The following is a 25,307-nucleotide window of genomic DNA, read 5'->3' on the forward strand; positions in this document are numbered from 1 at the left end:
CACAGTGGCTCACACCTGTAATCCCAACACATTGGGAGGCTGAGGTGGGAGGATCATGAGGTCAGGAGTTTGAGACCAGCCTGGCCAACATAGTGTAACCCTGTCTCTACTAAAAATACAAGAAATTAACTGGGCATAGTGGTGGGTGCCTATAATCCCAGCTACTTGGGAGGCTGAGGTAGGAGAATCCCTTGAATCCAGGAGGCGGAGGTTGCAGTGAGCTGAGATCGTGCCATTGCACTCCAGCCTCGGCGACAGTGCGGAATTCCATCTCAAAAAACATATATACATATATTTATATATATATATATTACATATATATGTAATATATATTATATATAAATATATATATTTATATATATTATATATAAATATATATTTTTATATATTATATATAAATATATATATTTTTATATTATATATATAATATATATTTTTATATATTATATATATAAATATATATATTTTTATATATTTATATATATTTATATACTTAGATTTACATTGTTATTAGATTGTTATTATATTGCTATACTTATAAATGTATATAAATTATATATAATATATAATTATAAATAATATATAATATGTATTATATATAATATATAATATGTATTATAAATAATATATAATACATATTATATATAATATATTATATATTATAAATATATATTTATAATATATAATATATATTATATTATATATAATATATATTATAAATAATATAATATATAATATATTATAAATAATATAATATATAATATATTATAAATAATATAATATATAATATATTATAAATAATATAATATATAATATATTATAAATAATATAATATATAATATATAATAAATAATATAATATATAATATATAATAAATAATATAATATATATTATATATATTATATATCATATGTAATATATATTATATATCATATATAATATATATTATAAATCATATATTATATATTATATATCATATATAATATAACATATATGATATATAATACATCATATATAATATATAATATATATGATATATTATATATACAGGCGTGATATATATTATATAATATAATATATTGTATAATATATCATAATACATCATATATATGATATATTATGATATATTATACATTATATATATTATATATGATATATAATATATCATATATAATATAAAATCATATATAATATATCTTATATATTATATATGATATATTATATAATGTATATATTATATATAATATATTATATATTATATATCATATATATGATATATTATATAATTTGTATTATATATTATATCATAAATAATATAGATATTTTTATGTGTATATATATTTACATATATATTTATATATTTTTATATATATTTATATATTTATATATTTTTATATATTTTATATATTTATATATATTTATATATATATATTTTTCCCAGCACTTTGGAAGTCCAAGGCATATTTGCTTGAGCCCAGGAGTTTGAGACCAGCCAGGGCAACATAGTGAAACCTCATCTCTCTTAAAAAAAACAATAAATCAAAAATTAGTCAGGCGTGATGGGGGTGGTGTATCCTAACGTCCCAGCTACTCTACTTGGAAGGCTGAGGTGGGAAGATTGCTTGAGTCCAGGGGATCAAGGCTGCAGTGAGCAGTGGTTGTGCCACTGCATTCCAGCCTGGGTGACGCAATTAGACCCTGTCTAAATAAATAAATAACTCTTTAAGTTAAAAGACTATTTCTACTTCCATGAAGAGGTATACAGGATGCCACCCTCTCTACCTTGAACTTGAATATGAATTTGGTTTTGGGAATTGGGCCTAGAAAACTGAGGCTAGAAAAGACAATTTGCTGCTTATTTTTTCTCTAGGTCACACAGCACAGCTACCACCTAAGTGTCGCTCCCTGAAAGACAGACCTATTCCTAGTGGAACCTATACCACAATAACCCACTGGGAGCAGCCTAGCTCCAGCCAAATGTAACAAACCCCTTTTTCTACCTTTTGCTAAAATCTGAGATGGCAAATGGTCTGGTTTCTGAAACCTCTGGTTTCAGACTAGGTACCATGGATCTAATTTAGAAGATATATTTGCCTTCTAAATATGCCATTTAGAAGGCTGTTATTTAAAATCGGGGGAAAACGAAACAGCCTTTGAAACTGTATATTGCAGTTAAAGTCAGAAGCATACTCCATCTTTCCAGACTGTACCAACATAATCTCTCGGTACCTCTGAGCTGAGTTAAGTTTGGGTAACCCATATTCAAGTTCTTTAAGTGGATAGTTGACAGAATCAGCCCAGAACCACAGAACCTGTACTTCAAAAGTTTTTGTTTGCTTGTTTTTGCCTTTTATCAGGAATGATGAATTCAAGCCAACCAGTTTATATTGTCACACTCTGTCCTTGTAAAAATTAAAGCATACATGGGTAAGGTGGCTGTTTTGAATGCAGAACCAAATTCAAGTCTGTGGAACAAAAAATATTCAAAGGCCATTTTTAGGGTCCAGAGCTGTTATTGGTTTTATCAGCATTCTGAGCTATCAGCAAAAGAACCCAGATGGTCCCCATTACAATGTTTACAGCCCACTCTCTACAATTTCCATGAAATTAGTCAATTCAATAAGCAAAAAAAGCAACCTAGAAACAAAGAATTTTCTTTTCTGCATTTTCTGTGCAGGTTGTGATGCATGAAGTTAACCTGAGAGAGTGGAGGGATGAGAGGAAGGCCTGGGGTTCCTCAGCTTTAAACTCCATTTGGATGACAACATGAAATCATGCCTGATTTACAAGATGCCTATAATTTCAACAGAACAATAAATAAAAGATATGACATGGGAAGGTGAAGTAAATAAGAAAAGCTCACTCCTCTTTCTTATTACCTCTAGTCTTCAGTTGGCAGGAATGAAACAAAAACAAAACTAGGCAATCTTAAGCCATGTGGTCTCATTATCACTGATTGTTTCTTGAAACTGCATTTCAACAACAATTAGCTTGGCACATACATGGCAGAAGAGTTCTCTTTTACTCAATGACAATGTTTGCCAAAAAAAAAAAAAAAAAAAAGAAGAAGAAAAAGAAAGGTACGTAGTGTTTTTTAAGGTAATAACCATATGCCTCCTGAATACAGTTGAAGAACTGAGGACCTTTCTTTGCATCAATATATTGTAGCTGGCATTATTAACAAGTAATCTGAAGAAATTAAATCACCGATTATTAACAATTATGGCCATTTCAATCAAAGCAGAATATGTGTTCACTTGACATTGTTTTTGATTCCTCTTGAATCTAATGTTACTATTTAGTCTTTCTAGACTATCTGAATTAAGCCAGTGACAGAAGTGACAGAAGAAATTATCCAATATGATCAACAAGTAATTATTGAGTACAGTCCATATGTCATGCATTGGGCTGGGGCTGGTATATGCCAACTTAGAGCCAGTAATAAACAGTCCAATTATATATAAGTGTAAGATAGAAGGTAAGGAACAGCATGTACTGGGGAATATCTGGGGAGAAATATGTTCTGGTGGGGAGATAATGAGCTTATTTTTGAATTATTGAATTCTACGTGCTTGTATAACATTTAGTTGGATTTGTCTACTAGGCATTGTTTGTGCATATCTAAGCTCATTAGAAAAAAAAGTCAATACAGAGATAGTAATGCTCAGGAAGAGACTAAAGATCAGTAAGAGAGGGCTCTTAAATCACACATAGTCAACAAGTATGAAAGGCAACCCATTTAAAAATGAGAAACTAGAGGATGACCAGGTAACACCAGCACATGCAACGGCTCACACTGCAGGAGCTGCACTTGGGGAACCTCAGAATTTCATAATGGGCTGTAGGCATACCTGCCCTTTGCCTTAGAGAGAGATACTATCTCTCTTTCTATGGCTGTTTGCTAGACAAACATTCTTGAAAAGATATTCTCAAAGAAAGGCAATCAGTGCCTTGCTAATAAAACATGCAGATAAGCAAGGGTTCTATAAAAATTGTTCCTCAATACTATTATTAACTCCATTAATATCCAATTATTTTCAACAAAATTTTTATTGATTTTATTGATTTTATTGATCATCCAAGATTCAATTTGTCATCTACTCAAGAGACTTCTGACTTCCGCAGATGGAATTAAGTTATTTCATTTCTGTATTTTCATAACATTTTGTAGAAGCCTATTTTAAAGCATATCTATGAGTACTTCTTTGCTTGCCTGTTTCTCCTTTTTTATTAAAACCCTCAGAGTTATCAAAATGGATACATAATAAGCACTTGATCAATGTTTGACTAAATGAATGAATAAAATTTGGACAAGTAAAATTGACCTTTCTTTTAGCTAACACATGGTAAGTAGCATTATTATAGTTATTGGGTATAGGAGGTGAATCATTCAACCAAAACTCCTGCCCATAACTAGCTTACATTTTAGTGCTATAGAGATCTGGAAGCAACTGTGAGGCAGGGATGGGGAGGGACACTTTTCTTACATACTGAATATATGAAAATTAACGAATGACTTGTAAGTTACAAGGAATTGTGTTGCATTTTAATGTAGTCTGGAGAAGTTAGAAACATACTTCTTAAACAGGCCAATAGTCTAAAAATTTATTTTTATAGCATTTAATGTCCTACATTACAGAGCTCAGTATATCCTGTTTAATGTGCAGTGTAGTATATGATACTAGCGAAAAAACAAAAGATGTTTTATCCAGAGTGAATGTTTCAAAAGGCTATGTTTTATGGCTGAGCGTATGCCCACGTTTGGCATCAGATTTCTAATGGTTCACTTTCATAGAGTAACAATAAAAGAAATACTATCTTGAATTTATATGTTACTTTACTTTTCCAAAGAACTTTTCTATCTGCGTTTCATCTGTGAAGCTACTCTGTGAGGTAGGCAGACCTGAAAGAGATTAAATGACTTCCTAAGTTTACCCAGCTAAGCTCCCTGGCTCTTATTCTAGTTTTCTTTAGGTTAAGATTAAATACATCACCAACTATTGAGTTATGGTTGAAGAAAATAATAATGAATCATTCTTTTATACAGAACATAAGTAATGTGCTTCACTCACATTTTTCAATCTTACATAAAATTAAATGGAAGGCATATTTTGATGGGGATTTCTCTGAAATATTTAGAGTGTGTGTGGGTGTATCCCATCGTGTGTATGCTTGTGTGTAGCACACACATTTCTCAGCAGTAATAATGGATGACTTCTATATATACAATCAACCCTTCTAATGGTAATAGATATGATTGCTTATTAGTCACCCTACAAGTACTGCTTTTTTTTTCCCTAGGAAAATAACATCATCTATAGTAGAAATTTCCAGACATATTTGCTTATGTTTCATGCGCTTCATTTCTTGAGGAGTATTTTTTTGTGTAAATAAGGTCTTTATGAATATTGAAATATTCTGTTTCATAGCCAGTATTCCCAAGAACTGCTATGATGTTCCAATCAAATGTTCCTATTACACAGATGAGAGGGCTGAATCAGGAAATTGTGTGACTTTCTTTCAAAATTAAATTAGGCTTTTTAAGGGGGCATTAGAGATCAGCTTTTCCAAGAAAATCTATTTTTGTTGTCTCATTTGAAATATGCACATGGTGCATTTTGTGGTAATGTTAAACTCTCCACATTCTGCTATTTATTGCTTTTTAGATATTAATTTCTGTTTTAATCAAATATAATGAGAAATACAAACTATTGTCATTTATATAGCAGATATCCATAGAAATCTTGATCATCCAGAGCAATCAAAAGACATTTCTCTTCCTGGGTATCTCTCTAGAATGGAAAGCTGACTCAACAAAGCTGACAGTGAAACTGTTCTTTCAGAATACCTATGTGCCAACGTTGATTCACAGGCAATCTTTGGCAGTTTAATAAAAATTTATTTGTAACCATGCAAAAATAAGTTTGTAATGTACTATTATGTCATCTAAGACTCAATAAACAATATGTCTTAACTTACTACATCAAAAAGTAAAGGAAGTTATCTGCTTACTTTTTAGCAGTTTTTGAACAGCCAGAAGAGAAGTGGAGAATTGTGCTACACTTTGTTTTCAACAGCCTTCAGTAAAAGCTTTAGGAGAGATTAAAAACAAGCTCTAGAAATGATAAAAGCCCTCTCTGTATATGTATCCTAATATTAACTCTTGGAACTCAATGGAAAATCAGTACAGAGTATCAGTGTAGACATACAGCATAAATAAATACAAGTTTCTCCTGGAAATCATGAACACTTGAATCAATCAAGAGTAGCTACAAAAAAGCAAAAGAAAATTATACAAGGGGCATTTGCCACATATGACAGATTGAAATGTAGTAGAAAGATGGACAAGGTAAGATCATCTAAAATTGTTTATTCAAATTTTTAAAATGAGGTTTTTAGCATCTTTGCCATATGTGTTCACTTACTACTTAAATAAATTCCATTTTTTTAAAAGTAGCTTGAGCAATAAATGCAGCCAGGTGTTTAATATTCATCAATTAATTATTGTTTTAATATAAAACAACTATATTATGAATAAAACAAACTATGAAAGAGGAAATAGAAAATATGAGATTAAAATAGATAATAGTAAGTAGATTAGAGAATATTAAGTAATAGAGAAAATGAAGAATATTAAGTTTATAAAACATGGATAGTAATAAAATAATAGAAAAAACAAAAATGAGACAAAGTACATGTAAGAAGAAAAAAATCAAAGAAATCAAGAATAGGAATTTTTAATGCAAGAATTTAATAAAGCATTAAAATAATTCAAAACAGAAAAACTTCTATGAATTGATAGAGCACAAGATGCTGTAAACATGATAATGCTTCTTTAAATGGTGGCTGTTATTTACATTATTTATTTTAATAAATAAAATTATTTATTCTTGTATTCATGGCAATTTAACATTGAAACAAAATAAACTATGAAAAATAGCCAACATGACCTATAGGTGTTTCATTACAATTACAATCATTATTGCTATATTGAAGGTTAAGATAGTAATAAAAGTGTTACTTTGAAAATCAAAAGGAAATGTTTGACTTCAAATATTTTATATAGAAAATTTCTTCTCCTTAGTGTCTTCACCAACAAAATTTGTTTGATCTCACACTCTCCCACCTTGCTGTCAGTCCCAAAATTTATTTTGAAAACTACGAAAATTGTTTTTGCCCCCTGCAAATACAGAAGTGTGTGTGTGTGTGTGTGTGTGTGTGTGTGTGTGTGTGTGTGTCTGTGTGTATTTGGTAAAGCTTAATTTTCTGGGATAAAATTGTGATATGCCAAGTTTCCTCATGGAAATATTTTCTGGGATGATACATTTCTGAAAACTACGGTTTATAATAGAAAATGAAACTATTCATATTAAGCCAGTTATACCAGCAGCATGTCCTGATAGCCACAAAGTTGAAGGAAACTATTAAAATGCATAAATTGTCAGAGTTTTCAAGTTCAAACTCCTAAGATGGCATAGCAGTGTGTTAGCTGAGGACACTTGGTTTAATATTTAGCTAAGAAGACATAATTCATCATCCTAATAGTTATTTTAATTGAGGCTGTTATTATTTACAAAAAGCAATCAAATTTCATTACTTTTTTTTGTTATGCCATGTTGATTATATAACAATGTCAAATTGGGAAATCACATCAGTGATGTGCTATGAGTTTTCAGCTTTATAATACACTCTATTAAGCACAGTAAGACTACTCAGTCATCCACACAGTCATCAACCCAAATCCATTCAAACTTCAAATAAAAATTTTCAGATATTAATGAAACTTCCATCAAAATACAGCTTTATGTAATGTTTCTTTTCTGATTGGCAAAAATAAAAATGAGCATTTGCGTGACTACAGACACACAACAAAAATTCTCAGAAAACAACAATCTATGGTCCCTTATACTTCTTGATACGTGAACAGTGTTTTATATTTGTTGGAGATGAATTATTGAGTGCTAAAGGTGGCAGAAGGGGTTGAGAAAAATGTTACCATAGTGAAGTTAGGTGAAATCTATACCTTTGGAAATTTTTATTTCTGATTAATAGACTATAGCGGATGTTGTGAGATGTTGCTCAGGTACTCCTAGGGTGGAGAAATTCTCAGAAACTAAAGTTTTGGCAGCTGATGGCATTTCACTGGGCCCCTTTTCTGTAATCGCCCTCAGCTACAGCGCCACTTTACCCAAGGTCATGCCCCCATCCTAACTGGAAGGGCCATATCAGCTCCTGGGATTCCTGTGTGACTCATTGAAGCCTCTGTTGTGAGTACATCATAGTTCAACTTATTCTTCTACCTAGTTTTATATCCTTTACTTCCCCACAGTTATTGAATCCAATGGCAATAACATCCCGCAAACAAATCGTGGTCCAGGAGACTGTTCCCAGGGAACCAGACCTAAGAAAATTAGTGCCAGGAGTGAACTGGGGAAGTGGTCTCCAAAATGGGATTTGAGAGCTAGATGAGTTGCTGGTTAATTTTCAGTTATTTCATATTCTTCGAAGTAGGTGGGATATTGCTACTCCCTGGCAACCTGCAGCAGTGTAATTATTAACATATTCACTAGTTCTCATTCAGGACAATTTTGCACCCCAAGGGACACCCGGCAATGTCTGGAGAAATTTTGGTTGTCAAAATTGCTGGGCACTACTGGCATCTAGTAGGGTAAAAATCTTACAATGCACGAGACAGGACTCCACAACAAAGAAGACATCCAAAATCCATAGTGTTAAGGTTAAGCCATCCTGATCTATACAATAAAAATTAATGAAGGATATAGTTCATCAATTAGCTTTGGTTAGCTGCTTCAATGTAAAAGTCATGATCCCTTGCCTAGTCTATACATCTTAGCCAATTTTCAGACCAAAAAAAAAAAAAAAACCACAAATGACTGAAGAAGCAGCCAGATGTTTATGATGAGGACCTTGTAATACTAACAGAACTATATAAAGTAATTCATATAATCTTTCCCCAAAGAGATCTATAGGCATTCATTTGAGTAAATTTACACTGGGTAAAGAAGAATACCAAAAATTTCAGATTCTTGGATACAAGGTTCAATTTGACAATGACACTTGGAGACCCAAAGTATCATTATATCCCCATTGTTAAAATGAGAAATAGGAGGACTGCATAATAAGTGGAGTCCTGGGTCCTTATTCCCTGTGGTTATTTCTCAGTCCCTGAATATATAATTGGAAATAACATATTTAGTATTAGGAACAGGCCTTACTGCATCTTAGTTCCTTGACTTGTAATGTAAGAGCTATTGTAACAAGGAAGGGCAAGTAGAAGCTTCTGAAATCTCTCCCTCCTCTCCTTCAGCTGAAATAGTAAAAAAAGAAAAAGAAGAGGAAGGGAAAGGAGGGGGAGGAGAAGAAGAAAGCATATTAGGTGAGCCAGCAGAGATTATTACCATCCTCAAGAATCTAAAGAAAGTAAAAGATACAGGGGTGATGGCCTCATCAGCAACCCCCTCTAATCACCAGTACAGCCTCTACCCAAACCTGAAAGATGTTATGATTTTGGAGGATGACACTAAGCTACCATAAATAAACCCCAATTGTAGCTTCTGTCCCAGTTGCAGTATTTTTGCAAAAGCAAATTAACACTGCCTTATTTAAATGGTATGCAGCCTCCAATGGATGAATGCTTTCTTTTCTGTACCTGAAAGAAAAAAACAGCATTAAAATTCCAATTTGCTTGGGACAGACAACAGCAGATTTTATAGAATTCTCTCAGTGCTATATTCATTCACCTATTGTCTGTCATAATATATTTCAAAGGGACCTGAAATAGCTGGACATTCTGCAGAACATCACATTGATCCACGGTATCAAGACTAACCAAAGTTCTAACTATATTAAAGGAAACTCAATTAAAATGAATTAATAAATTATAAAAGTAATTTAAGGGGCCTTTTAAAAAAATGCAGGGATCCAAAAACAAACAAACACACACAAAAAAGATAAATGATTGCTGAATACTCATTACAGAATCTAAAGTCTCAAATAGACAACCCCATAGTGATCTATCTCTGTAGGGCATATACATGTAGCATAGAGATTTAAAATCCTAAACATGAATGCTACCAGTCCTCCATTTCAAACTCGGGACAGACAATAGTAATTCAATATGGCAGTTTTTCACAATGAGTACAGGTGCATCTTCTAGGCGTTCTCAGTAGAGCTACCTACTCCAGTATCTGCTATCCAGGTAGAAACTACTACCTAAATTCAGGTATCTACCGTCAATGATTGACTCTACTCTGCAAGAAAAAATACATTTTCCATCCGTAGTATGGTGAAAAATTCTATTACCACTCTGTACCTCATTTACTCATCTATAAAAAATGGAGGTTACAATAGCTAAAAAGAGTTGTGGTAAAGCCACGTATAGTGCTGTATGTATATATGTGATGACCATTATACAAATAATAGGTACAGAAAATTATTTTTTGTTTATTCATCCACTTACTACTGAGTGGACATTTAACATGTGTAAGATCCTGTGCTAGAATTTGGTCAAAGAAAGCCTATTTGGATACAGAGATTAATTTTGAAGGAGATACCCTAGTTAAAATATTCCTAAAATAAAGCATTAGTTTATTTAGCAGCTGTGTTTCCAATAGCTCTACTGAAGGAAATCTTACAAAGGTTTTAAAAATGATGGTATAAGCCAGGCGTGGTGGCTCACACCTGTAATCCCAGCAATTTGGGAGGCCAAGGCGGGTGGATCACCTGAGGTCAAGAGTTCAAGACCAGCCTGGCTAACATGGTGCAACCCCGTTTCTACTAAAAATACAAAAAATTAGCTGGTCATTGTGGCACGTGCCTGTAATCCCAGCTACTCAGGAGGCTTAGGCAGGAGAATCACTTGAACCCGGGAGGAGAAGGTTGCAGTGAGCCGAGATTGCACCATTGCACTCCAGCCTGGGCAACAAGAGCAAAACTCCATCTCTCTCTCTCTCTCTCTCTCTCTCTCTCTCTCTCTATATATATATATATATATATATATATACACACACACACACACACATACACACACATATACGTATATGTATATACATGTATTTACATATATACGTGTGTGTGTGTGTGTGTGTGTGTGTATGTAATTAGCCAGGCATGGTGGTGCATGCCTGTAATCCCAGCTACTCGGGAGGTTGAGGCAGGAGAATTGCTTGAACCCAGGAGGCGGAGGTTGTGATGAATCGAAATCGGGCCACCGAACTCCAGCCTGGGTGACAGAAGGAGACTCCATCTCCAAAGAAAAAAAAATGATGGTATAGTGGGGCATCCAGACTGGTGATGAAAAACTCTAGAGACAAACAACCTAGCTCTATCATGTACTGATGAGAAAACATGAGAAAATAATGCAGTCTTCCTCATTCTCCTCTGTTAAAAGTGGGAATAATAATAGCATTTAGCCTATAAGTCTGTTTTAAGGATTAAATGAGAATGTGTATACAAAGCATTTAGCACGGTGTTTAATGAAGAGTTAATACTTCATCAATGTTTGTTGCTTCCCTTTTTGTAAGGCTAACTTGAAGACATGGGACATTTTTTTCTGATATTTTGCAAAAATGGTAACTTAAATTATTCCATTTATCATTTTAAAATATAACTACTTGTTTAAAATTTGCCATGAAAGGAATCATTGTTGATAGTAGAGCAGATTACCTTACACAGCTCTTGCCACAATCAAAATAATACCTGGAAATTACTCAAGTTCTTTCAGCAAGGAGCTCAAAACACTTTGGAGACATTATCCCATTTTGGAACCTGCCAACATTTTTATCCACCTCCAGTGCTGACAACATGAACTCCACCCATCCTGTTCCACTTGGCAATGTCAACCTCAGTTTGAACCTTTGAGAGGCAACAGAGGGGCACTCACTTCAACATGAGGATAAATGAGAGCTCGTATTCAAAACCTGGCTCAATAATGCCATAAGTGAATACAGGGGGCACAGCTAGTTACTTGTTAGAAATGTTTTTATGGAAAGAATACTAATGTAAAAAGCAAATTAAATACATTAATAATTCTGATTGGCATCATATGCTTAGAGGCAAGAGTATCAAAAAAGTCCTATCTTCTTCACAAGCTAGGCTTTAATTTCTTCTTTCACCCCAGGGAGTTTCTTTGTAACTTCAAAATATAGTTTTGGGGTGTAAAAAGACCTAAAATTTTTTAAATTTTGGATCCTCTTGCAGAATATGGAGCTGGCAGATGAATAGTTAGACATTCACATCACAGGATAAGGTTTGAGTTGACCTACACCCTCAAGCAAAAGAGACTTCACGATTCCTTTAAGCAACCCAGTTATTCATTTAGCCATCATTCTTGGGGTACATTAGTGATTCTAATTGCCACTATAGTTAATTCAATGAAAAAAACTTGACATCAAAATGTATCAGAATTTTCAGAAACCATAATATTTGGGACATTCAAATTATAAGGGCAATGAAATATGTTGAGAACAATCCAAGCAGTAGAGGGGGACTTAGGCATTTAGAGGAAGCTATGCCAATACACAGGACCCCTTTAGGCACCATGGCCAGGGAAGGGGTCCTCCTTGCCCAGGTCTAAGGGGTTTGTTCTAAAACTGATACTTAATCCATTCCTCTACATTCTGTTCTCCCACAGACTTCCTGTTCTTTGGAAATACACATGAACTCATCTTTGATTCCTCTCTTCTTCTCATACCCTATATCAGATCTATCAGCAGATCATGTTCTATCTTTAAAATAATTATTTCTTACTTGGATAACTGCAAGAACATTATAAGCAATCTCTCTACTTCCACTCTTGCCACCTCCTCTGCAAGGCAGAAAGCAGCCTTCCTAGTACTTTGAAAACATCAACTAAATCACATCACTTCTCTGTTCAATATCCTCTATAACTTTCCATTTCCCTCAGAGAAAAATCCAAAGTCTTTGCCATGGCCCTGGAGGCCCCCATGAACTTATATCTTACCACCTTTCTGATGCCTTCTGCCACTCATCCCTTGCGTCTGTTGAAGCCACATTGAATTATTTGCCATTTCTTGAACACCTGAGCATTTGCTTTTGCCCCTGTTGGACTGTTCTTCCCCTATATATATCTGTGGCTCACTTCCTCACTGCCTACAGGGGCTCTACTCCTTAAAAATACTCCATAAAATATCAAAAAGTCAACAACAACAGCAACGATCCCACAACAAAAAGGAAACTCCACTCTCTACTCCCCTTACTCTTTATTATGCTTCTAGCACTCATCATCAGCGTGTTATATATGCATCTATTTGTTTGTCTATTTCCTGTATCTTCTCTTCAACTAAGAGCCCTTTGAGGGCACTTAATTTTGTTGGGTTCACTGCTGTGTCCCAATCTTTAGAACCGATCCTGTTGTATAGCACACACTCAGTAAACACTTATGGAATAAATAAATGGCTACAATTCATCCAATCAGATTTCAAAGAAGCGATGAACTTTTTGTCAGCCACTTAATAAAGGATGTTCATATTCATATTATGGCTTTGAAAACTAACAAGAATTCACTATACATGGTGTGTCTTGACACTCTGGGGAAGACAAGTAGAATCATGATTTGCATATTAGTTATTCAAGGGAAGCCTTCACAAACACTTGGAATGGGAGCTGCATTTGGTGAGGAAATTTCGACAAAAGGAAGGTTGAATGCCTGGATCACTGCTCTTTTAAACAGTAGGTCCCATGGTCTAAAGGAATACACATGTTTCTGTTGTGGGGGTTCTTTTGGGCAGGATGAGGTAGAGTTGAACATTTCCATTGGTATTACTGGCCATAATAAAGATTTTTGACCCTGAAGGCCAGTATGCAGGATCTTTGCGGGGGTTCCCTAAACTGGAAGGAGAAAAGTTGCAATAATTGTTAGCAGCATCAACTTACCTGTGACTATTGATAAGCTATTAAAAAGCTCATGAAATCATTACTTTATTTGATGAGGCCTGGCAGACAGCAGTGAACAGGACACACAAAAGTCCCTGTCTTCATAAACTTACAGACAATAGCAAAAAACAATAATAATTAAAATATATAGTATAAGTGTTATAAAAACAAAGAAATCAAGTAAAGAGGAGAGGAACTAACGGAATAAGAAATAGGTTGCCATTTTATGTAAGAATTGTGTTTTGAGCAAAGAATAAAATGAAGTAAGTGGTGGGGATGACTGCAAAGCTACACAGACATCCTGAGGAACAGCCTTATATTCAAGGGGACAGCCAGCACAATGTTCTGTGAGTTGATCAAGGGAAATGTGCCCAGGGTGTTAACTATTCTAGCAAGAACCAGAAGACCAGTGTTAGATGGAGAAGAGTGAGCAAGGAGTAAGGAAATAGCAAATTGGTATTGGAAGTGTAAAGAGGGCCTGGGTAAAGATTTTTGTTCCCAGGCAGATGGAAAGCCACTAGAGAGTGGGCTCGGGAGCAGGGGGATGATATGATCTGAGGTACATTGGACTGTGCTCACTCGGGATTTTATAGAGAATAAACTGAAAAATGCCAAGGCAAAAACTAGGAGACTAAAAATTAGGAGTTCATAGAAATAATCTAGACGAGAGATGACAGCTGATTGGATTAGGATCTTTTGGGTATGAGGGCCAAGTGGAGACGCTGAGAGTACATTAACTTTTCACCCTGACAAAATAAGTCTCCTGACTCCCAGGCTGGGCAGGGCAGATGCGTACCTTACATCTTGATTTCCCCTGGAAGTTTGATGTAAAATGCATAGAAAGTCAGAATACTTACGAGAAGGAAACAGTCCCAAATGTAATAAAAAGTAAAGTAAATTGTTAAATGTATTCAAAACCTGCTTCTCAGTTAAACACTTTCCTCCCTTCCCCCAGAATACTGCTAAATATTTTCCTAGAAGCTTTCTCACACTTTATAAAGTTAGATTCAATCACCCTAATGATAGCAATATTTTGCTCTCTCCATTTTACTTCCAAGAACCCCCAAACTGAGAATTCATCTACAGACACTAATTTATACTACATAGTCTTACACGAAGATTTATTCGTATATTTTTCCAGCCACTAAGCTTTAAAGTATATGGTTGTCTTTAATCTGATCCTGCTTAAGGGGATGAGCCTTTAAACCAGACACTAACTTATTTTGCTTTCCTGCCTGTAACATCTAACATCAGGCTGGTGCGCCGCAAAATAACTGCACTTCTGGTTGCCTGGCAGCGCGTCTGTGCTCCTGGGCGGTGCTTGCCATCAGCAACCCCAGCTCTGCTCTCAGCCATATCTAGTTTGCTTCTCACTCACTGACCCCTCACTTGGCTTCGCTTTCTAACACACTGACCTTTCCCAGCCCCGATTCTAATTAAAACTTGTATTTTGTTTCTTTAGGGCTCTGTACCCAGCTGATGAGGTTACTACTGGCTTTATTATACTTTCCTTTCCAGGTGGCCTATTTCATTTTAGAGACACCATATTTTGAACCCCAGAGGTGTCTCTAATGTTGGGAATGTGAGCAGGCTGGTGAGGGGTGGTCTGGGGCCACTGAATTTCTAATCCTTCTTAAATCACATCATGTGTGTATTTGCTCATTCCATGTAAACCTAAATCTAGCCCTGCTTAAATGTTTTCCGTATACAAGGGGGAAAGGGGTTAGCAATAAATTATGTTGCCTGTATAGAGTACAGCTGGTGCCCGTACTGTACTTAAAAGTGCTTCATGTACTTGCAGGCTGTGCCTAATTTGTTCCACAACCTTCTATCCTCAAGCTGAACAAGTGAGAAACAGGATACTTAAATAAAAGTTTAGGTTTAGTTCTGTCAAAAATACTGGTGCCTTACTCAGGTTTGGTTGAAAACTAGCTACAGAACCCTGTCATGCTTCAGGCTCCATTTAAATGGAGAAAGGGAATTAGGAAAGGTCCGCAAAATGATTAAAGCACATCTTATAGGTAGGACAAGCAAGGCTAAAACATACTGGAAATGCATAACCAGAAGGATAGAAAACTAACATGCAAATTTATAACTTAAATGTGCAAAGGGTTACCCTACTAAGGTTAATTTTTCTGTCAAACTTTATTTAACATAGGATTAAATTTAAACTATAGGTTGAGGATGAAAGCTTCTTAAAATGAGGGCCATTAAATACTTGTGGGTTATTGTTAGATGAATGCACTATCACTTTTTAAAAGTAAGGTGGTTATACATCTCTGTTTGTTTGAGGTGGTCCTGGTTTATACCTGTTTTCAGAGGGTAATTAATCCTATCCCCATATTCTCTCATATGGTCCTTGTTAGGACCATAAATTACTTGATTGTCCCACTTAAATTTACTATATAAATTTACTCTGAAAGAATACAGACTTAATGATTTTACACTTCCATTCCAGCTCTATCAGAATCCATAGCTTTCACAGTGACAGAACAAGATCACTGTCTCTGGCTCTGCTTCTAGATCCCATAGTCCTTCCATGTGAATATGATGACCAATAACAATCATAAATAAGCAGAGCCACTGCTCCAAGAATCACTTAATCCCATACATGGGCCATCCTGGAGACTGAGCTTTTTCCACTTTCTTTTCCAGAGGGTAAGCTCTGGGCAAACATGTGAAAAAGGAACTTTGCTTTCAACCATGCTACCCCAAGAGCTGCTCCTTGGCTCTTTAAAACAATTTTCTTTCTATCCTTTAATGATTCCACCATGACCAGAAGTATCCAAACTGCTACTGCTTCCAAATCTCAATACAATTTATCTAACCTTGTTCATAATCTGTCAGGACTATGATTTTGGTTATCTAAATCTGATTTTCACCCCAAGGTAGCCATTTTGGGAAAGTAGGCATTTCCATACCTTTCATTTGGCAATGGATCCAACCCTAAGACACATTTTAGCAGACACATTTTGACTTCTCAGAGGCACTTAATGAAACCATCACCCTAAGGGAACCCCAGTCTAAAGAGACAGACAAGTAGCAAGGCTGGACAGGAGGAGAGTTATTGAAATAAAATTAAATGAGACTTTTTGTTCCCGCCAAAAAAGTCCACAAAAACATTTTGCTCCCCTAAGTTTTAGTGTAGAGCAAATACTACAAATATAGTCCTTTATTTAATTTGCCCAAATTTGTTTGTTTCTAAATGTGCCCAATTAGCTTAACATTTCCTTATAATCAAGAAAAAGAGGAGCCTTCCTAGAGATTTGAACAGAAGGTTAAGTCTATCTGGCAGAGACTACTATGAACATAAATAGGTAAAACTCTGCTGCCATCCCCACATCTGAGTGTGACCATTGAAGTTATTTCTGGACAATGGAGTGAAGCAAAGTCATGTTACTTTCTGAGTGAAGTGGTAGGAAGTGGATGTTTCCTCCCATGGTCTCTTTTCCCAGCAAAATGGAAATGACCTAGAGGAGAGCAGGGGCACAAGAAGGAGCGTGGGTCCTGGAATGACCAGATCATTCACACTGGACTTGAGCAAAAATTCCCCTGCAATTATTATAAGCCACAAAGAATATGGGGTTGTGTGTTACAGAGTTTAGACATACTGGCTAATTAAATCTAATTCTTTGATGTGCAGAGATTGAATCTTATGCTTGCAAAATCTCCATACATTTAAATTAAACGACCTCTCAGGGATGATTATGAAGGACTGAGGCTAGAGAAGAACACTGGCTTCCATAATGCTGCCTTACCTTTCTCTGTAATTTCTCACTTTTCCAGATGCTGAAATGTCTAGCATCAAGAAGAAAAGCATATATTCAGAGTTAAACTTCATTTTGTTTTTAAAATAAACATGAACCTTTAAGGAAAAAATAAACTACTACTTATATCATCTAAGCATAGAGCTTTGTTAATATATACATTCATTCCTGTATTCACTAATTCATTCGTTTATTCACAATTGAGAGTGGAAAGTGTCATTGGGCAAGATAAATGAGCCAGAAGACATGATTGTTCACAAGAAGAGTATAACAAAATTTTTTTTCAAAGTAACTTAAATCAACACTGCTGCAGTATAAGTAAGTTATCAAACTTCTAAAGCAAAATCACTCACTTGATCAAAGCCTTGGATTTCCATTTCCAAAGGCCAGCGTTTTCTTAGGACTTTAAAGTAGGGCCAATATAACTAGAGCAAAACTATAAAGGTGTAATAGCAGGATGTCTTTGCAACTCTAGGAAATGATGCCCAGTGGCTCTGAATAACTAAACATCATCACTGTCCTTTACTATTCCAGAAAAATGCTTCCCAGTATGTTCTGCATTATATGAATCTCATGTTCTGTTTCATGTGATACCTATAAGCTGTTCTGTCCAAATTCCAATTTCAGTTTTTTATAAGTTCAGCTGTGATCTGTAGTTCATTCTGTTAAGTCTTTTCCATAATCCCTCCGTTCCATATTATATGTACACCTTCAGTGCTTCCTTCCCTCCCTCACATCCTAACACCTTCATTTAATCGCCTCTTAATCATTTGCCTGAAAAGTAAACCTTCCAGTCACTTATTGTTTCCTTCCAGATGCTGCTGTTGAATGACTCCCCATGGGCTTCACCTAACATTCCATCCATGTTCATTTGGCTGTGCAGACTGTGATTCCAGCACACCAAAGCTTTTAAGCTCTTTCTTTCCAAGAAAACTCATAGCTAACACCATTATTTCCTCACAAAAACAGCTAACATCTGCAGACTGAAACACCAAAACAAAGAAAAAAATTTGCACACTTCTGCTAAACTTGGATGCAACCTTTATCAGCCATCTTAGACAATAAATCAACGTTTTTCTTTTCAATTTCTAGTAAAAAATAAACCACAGTGGTTGATTTCAATTTCCCCTCAAAGGAATAGTTAACAAACAGGTTATAAGTGAACTAAGCCTCTATTTGGAAAACTAATCCCTAACACAATTCATCAGGTTGTTCAATTATGTTTAATTTTATTCTGTATATTAACAGTTCATTTCAGCAGCATTATTTAGTCAATTCACTAAAATATCCCAACATACTATATATTATAAACAAATAGTGTGTAATGTTAATCAAAATTATTTCTTCCCAGAAGATTCTCATATTAATAACAACTTGGAATATATCTAAACTACATTATCTTACAAAAATCATCTTTAAAACATTGATCCTTTTTGTCCTACAATCTCAGGAAATTTAGATTCCTTATCTAAAAGAAGGAAATAAGAGCCCTACAAGTAAAAGTGAGAAAAGAAAACCAATCTGCTAATTCCCAGCTGTTTGCTATATAGATCATAAGGACCTTCAGCCATGGACTTTTAGATCAGTGGTTCTCAAACTTTAATGTGCATATGAATCCCCTGTAGAACCTGTTAAAGCCATTTCCTGGGATCCCTCTCCAGAGATTATAATTCATTAGGTTAGACTGGGTCCATGAATTTGCATTTCTAAGCAGCTCACAGATGATGGTGATGCCGCTGATCCAAGGGGCAGTATTTGAAAACCATAGCTCTCACTTAAAAGCCAACTTTAAAAAAGTATATGATTATGTCTAAATAACAGTTTATCATCAGCTGTAAAATTGATTTGAACAATTCTTCTATCAGTATAATGCAGCACATATAAAAATTTAGATTCCAATTTTTATATTACTATCCATTCTAATTCCATAGTTTGAAGAGCATTTTCTAATTTCTTCTTTCATTTTATTTCATTTCATTTCATACCACTCTTTCATTTTTGAGTGAAAATGATTTATCTTTCTTCAGTTGGACCATTCCAGGTAGGTCTTCTCAGCATACAGTAAACTAAATGATGGAAGAAATTATAAACTATAACACAAATGTTCTCAAATAAGTCTATAAAATTTCCTTACAAAATTCATAAGTCATTTTAAATTTCTATTAAATAATAAACCACAGTGGTTGATTTCAACTTCCCCTCAAAGGAATAGTTAACAAACAGGTTATAAGTGAACTAAGCCTCTAATGTAGTTTATATATTTTCTTCTTTTAGATGAGGAACCCAAATTTCCTGAGATTGTAGGATGAAAAGGATCAAAGTTTTAAAGATGATTTTTGTAAGATAATGTAGTTTAGATATATTCCAAGTTTTTATTAATATGAGAATCTTCTGGGAAGTAATACGTTTGATAAACATTACATACTATTTGTTTAGAATATATAGTGTGTTGGGATAATTTAGTTGATTGACTAAATTTAAATTTTTCTATCCTTCTTTAAATTTCCAGTTGTATTTTAGAAGTACCAATATCAGGAACATCTACATGTATTACAGGGCACTGAAAGAAACACACACACAGAGACATTATTTTTAACGCTGAGTACTTCGAAAAAAATGAGAGATGATTGTTCGGTAAAGGCCTCAACATCTGTTGCCATCACCAGATGCCCTGCCCTGGAACGGTCTCCTTTCAGTTCTTGTGGAGAGAAAACATCAACAGCTGACTTACATGGATTTTGTCCAGTAATAGTAAGACTATGTTTTACTGTCCAAAGCTACTTAAGAAGAAATTTAGAAACTTAAAATGGTCACTGGAAAACTTACTTGAGGTACTGTTTTACAGTCACAAGGACACTCAAAGACAAGAGTACAACAGGCTAAGCGATCAACTACAAGGCTGATGAAACAGTGCAGGATAGTGGAGAGTCTACCTTATCAATGCTTTCTCATACATACCCAGTTTTCAGTGGTTTCTTTCAGTTCTCATTATACCAATCTCATACACAAATGTCCTCAATTGCTGCAGTTCCTAATTTCTCTTTGGCCAACTCATTACTTCCCCTTGAGAGCTCTAACTCCAAGAAAAAAAAATGCTTTGATATACTACCATTTACCCAACAATAGTAAATATGTCCATATATAAATATATATATTCATATACATAAACCTACATACATAAAGACACATTCATATACTGACAAATATATTTGGATATGGATAGTGTCAATTTCACTGGCTATGTGTATATGCACACACGGTGATATATAAAAACATATTTACAAGAACAAGTCTATAAGCAATGAGTGTTTGCTCTTATGAAAATTATAACAACTAAATTTTATAAACACTCAGAAAGTATTCAAATGTTTAGTTGATAACTAAGAAATTATAAATTGGTGATCTAAGAAGTATTGGCATGTGCTTGGGTGGCAAGGGGTGGGAGGAATTAAAGCCAAAATGTAAAAAATAAAACATACACCCTATAGACCAAATATAATTATGTTCTGCTGCAATGGCAGTCCAGATAGAAAAACTGTGTAAGATATGCCCAGTTTTTTTGGTTTTCAATTCCTTTTATTTCTATTGTATATGGAAATTCTATGTTTTATTGATTATGCATAAATTTAATTTTTCACACTTATTTTTCACTCCTGGGAATTAGTGAAATATCATTATTTTATAGTATAATTCAGCCTATTTTAAATATTTTAAACTTTGTGAAAGTGTTCCCAGCATTCTGTCTTCTGTCCCTGCTGATTAATAGTAAACGTTTCCAAGCACACTGTGAATCTGAAGACAGAAGAAAGTTTTCACATGTGGTTTGAATAATCAAAGAACCTGATACCAAAGTTTACATATGGCTGCATCAAAACTAGCTAAATAAGAGTTCATACAAAATTAATGATAAGGATCATATTTTATTCTCCTTTCAAACAGTTTGAGAAGTTGTTAGGCTTCTCCTATTCTCACCTTTAGTAAAAGAGGGAGAGGTGCCCTCAAATATGACGGGGCTCAGGGCTTCCTGAGAGGTCCATGGTGCAGCATCAGCATCACAGACTGAAGCTCCTTTGGAGAGGAGGAATGAGGAGCTGTTGAAACAGGGCATTGAAAACTTCTGGCTACCTCAACATTCAGCACGTGCAGTTTTTTGAAATGCTAAGCAGAAATGGAAAGGCAGCAAACTTCTGGCTACCTCAACATTCAGCACGTGCAGTTTTTTGAAATGCTAAGCAGAAATGGAAAGGCAGCAAAGCCTCATGAAAGTGCATTCAGTGATAGCATAAATTCAAGTTCAAGTGTTCGGTCACAGTGTGACCGGCTCTGGGCTCCTGAGACTCCTCATTTCCTAAATGAAAGTATACTGAAGCTCTTATCTTACGGGTGGGGTTGTGGGTATGAAGACAACTGCCTTGTCATTATTTTTTTCATACATTATCTTCTTTATTCTCTGATCAATCATGTATAATTTGTTGCAATATCTTTACTTTTATGTTTCTTGTGAAAACGATGGAAAATTATTGTTTTATATGTCTCAACTCATATCTTAGTAACCAAGATTTTCATTAACCTCAAAATAGCACCTCAGCATCTTTTAGGTGACTGAGGTTTTCTTTTTTCTTTTTTTATTATACTTTAAGTTTTAGGGTACACAATGTGCAGGTTTGTTACATATGTATACATGTGCCATGTTGGTGTTCTTATTACATTTATTGCATTATACTTTACACACTATGGCTTCAGATGGTCTCTTATAAACAAGATTAAATATTCAGTGGTTTGAAGCAAAGTAAATATATTTCCCAACAGAAGTTATCCAAGAATTTTCATTATGTATGTGAATTTTACATTACACAATATTTGGTATAAATGCAGTAATACATTTTACACAAATTTGATCTTTTTGATGACTTTGAGTCAACTGTACATGCTTTGATTTTGAGCTACTTTCTAAAGAACTAAGGAAGGATGCATGTATCAGAAATAGCCTATAAAGCTTACAAGAGTTTTGGTGGTGTGGCATGTACAGAACAAAAGGAGAAGGTCATGAAAGTTTTCAAAAAAAAAAAAAAACACTACGGAATAACTTTACAGAGTCTGAATAACATGTCTCTGAGAGAAAAGTGATTCATTCAGGTTTTTCCACCTCAGCCTGTGAATGTTGGGTCTCAACATGAATTAATGATGGAAGTTGAGCTACTTCATCCTAAGCATTTGTAACAAACTACAATTTGTTTCCTTAAAGTGATAGCTTAATCTAGAACTTGATTAATATATTAAAAGAAAAAAGTTATCTTCCAATGAGTACTAGATAAATAATTGTATTATTATAACCTAAGTTCCTACTAGTCAATAGACTGACATTATGCAGTGAAAAAAATTCAGGCTTTGGTACCTAGTGTAAGTTAAAGTCCAGTACCTCTACCAGGCGAGTGGCCTAGAGTGGGTTTTATTAACTCTCTGAGCCTCCATTTCCTTATATTGAAAGTGAGAATAACAGGATCTTCTTTGCAAAACTCTAAGAGTTCAAAAATTATGTAAAGCCTTCAGCAAAGTCACTGAAATTATTTTGCTACTTGGTAAAGAGGAGTTAGTATTATTCTAATCATATAATTTTCCAGATTCCTATTAATAATACTCTATTAATGGTTAATATAGTATTTTGTATATTGTGTATTATTTCATTTGTCCCATGTGATGTAAGTTGCAAATTGACAGCAAGTATGTTAAAATAATACTACTGCCCTTATATAACACTTTTTAATTAAGACAAATGATTGACATTTTATTTAATAAATTATCACTATATCTTTCCCATCAAAAGGTCAACATCTGTACAAATTCTTCAAAGAGCAAGTAGATTTAAGGGATCCAGCTCTCTAGAGATGAGTATTTATGCAAGCTTTATGTTCCATCTTTTTTAGCTCAAGTTTTCCTTTCAATATTTTCTAGAACATACATTTAGCAGAATTAAATTAAACATTAAAATACTGTCATAAGGGAATGGGGGCTAAGTGATAGCAGACATTCATGAGTGAAACCCTGAGTAACTATATCTGTTTCTCCAAGGTCTTGAAATTGTCTTTTAGACACAGTCCTAAAACCTAGCTAAGCAGAGTTCCAAATTACTCTCAGCTTTAACATTTGACCAGGTCCACAGTTTTCTATAAAATGCAAGGTTTGAACTGTCTCATATCATTTTAAAAATTAAGGAGTTATCAGCCCTTACATCAAAATTCTCAAAAATGGAAATTGTGTCTAACAAAAATAAGATTCATATTTTGACTTCAACATTAACCTATGATCAGTTTCTATTTCACAGTGAAATAAATACGAAATTGAGTAGAGAATTTAAAAAGTGAATGCCAGACTCTGTACACCCAGTGGGTTACAGATGTATGAAAGTGGTGGCAGAGAGCCACTCCACTTCCTTCAAGATCCAAAAACATTTGGAAGGAAAATTCAGAAGGAAAAATGTCTGACAGACATGTTCTCTTTGGGGCTTCCTGCCTCATTGTTTGCCAAGCTTCCTAGACCCTATTGCTTCTTAATAAAGTTCACCAAAAAGACTTTATGAAATGCAGATTTCATAGAATAAAACTTTTGTTAAAGGCGTTTTTATGTAGTTGAAGTTTTCTGCCATCTGTATTTCTCTACTTCACAAAATCAAGGAAGCGTGACTTGGAAAGTTATAAGCGTAAGGTGACATTTGAGGCACTTACTATTGGTGGAAAAAAGAGCCCGAACACTGAATCCTAAACCGGAGACCACAGCTTAGACATTGCAACAGAGAAGCTGCTTAACCCTGAGGGGATCATTACATCCTTCAATGTTTCTACTCCTTCTCCTGTAAAATAGACTCATGTGAACATGCATATTGTGCACTGTGTGAATTAACTTAATAGAAACACAGATATGGAAAAGAAATGAAAAGTTGGAATCTAATTTCTCTGATCTTTACAACAGTAGCCAAGAAAAGGAACAAATAGGCTTTCAAATTTTCTAAAAACACCACCAGGATTTAAAAGTAGGCATTATAGTCTAACATGAAAAAGAATAAATAAGAACTAAAGCTACTAATTTTACTACTCAAAGATATATTTGATGTAATTAAATATATATTTTGCCAATCAGAAAGGCAGTTAATTTGGCTAAAATCACCTAAAGTTTAATACCAGAAATGTTGGCTATATTTACTTCTATAAACATTTAATGAAGACCTAAGTGTTTATGTCCTTGGGATAACAGAAAACTAAATAAAATATAGCCACATCCCTTAAAAAGACCTCAACATAGCAGTGCAAATATTATACATTTAATAAAGAGATATTTCATTCTATTCAACCATATTGTAAAAGGGAACATGAAGAAAACAAGGATGGGTATCCCAAGTACTACAAAAGTATTGAGGTTGGCCATTGGGAGAGGTGAAGGATACAAAAGAAATAGTCTTAATACTTGTAAAAAGTGAGTGAACCTCTAAACTCATCAAATTTGAAAAAAAATGTATAAAACAATTTATAAGATTATGGGGTCTTAAAATTATTTTTGTAAACTGATAGATTAGATAGATGGATGAATATAGATAATAGTTATAGTTTTATAGGTATACACACACACACACAA

At 34.3% G+C, this 25,307-nt stretch overlaps 1 protein-coding gene across 2 annotated transcripts in view; it reads right to left on the reverse strand.

Annotated features, from left to right (window-relative positions):
- HMGCLL1 (3-hydroxy-3-methylglutaryl-CoA lyase like 1) overlaps positions 1-25,307 on the reverse strand; it is a 145,321-nt gene that overhangs the window by 108,128 nt on the left and 11,886 nt on the right. The gene's annotated exons all lie outside the window — the stretch shown is intronic.

Source organism: Pan paniscus, chromosome 5 (genome assembly GCF_029289425.2).
Source record: "Pan paniscus chromosome 5, NHGRI_mPanPan1-v2.0_pri, whole genome shotgun sequence".
Classification (NCBI taxonomy): domain Eukaryota; kingdom Metazoa; phylum Chordata; class Mammalia; order Primates; family Hominidae; genus Pan; species Pan paniscus.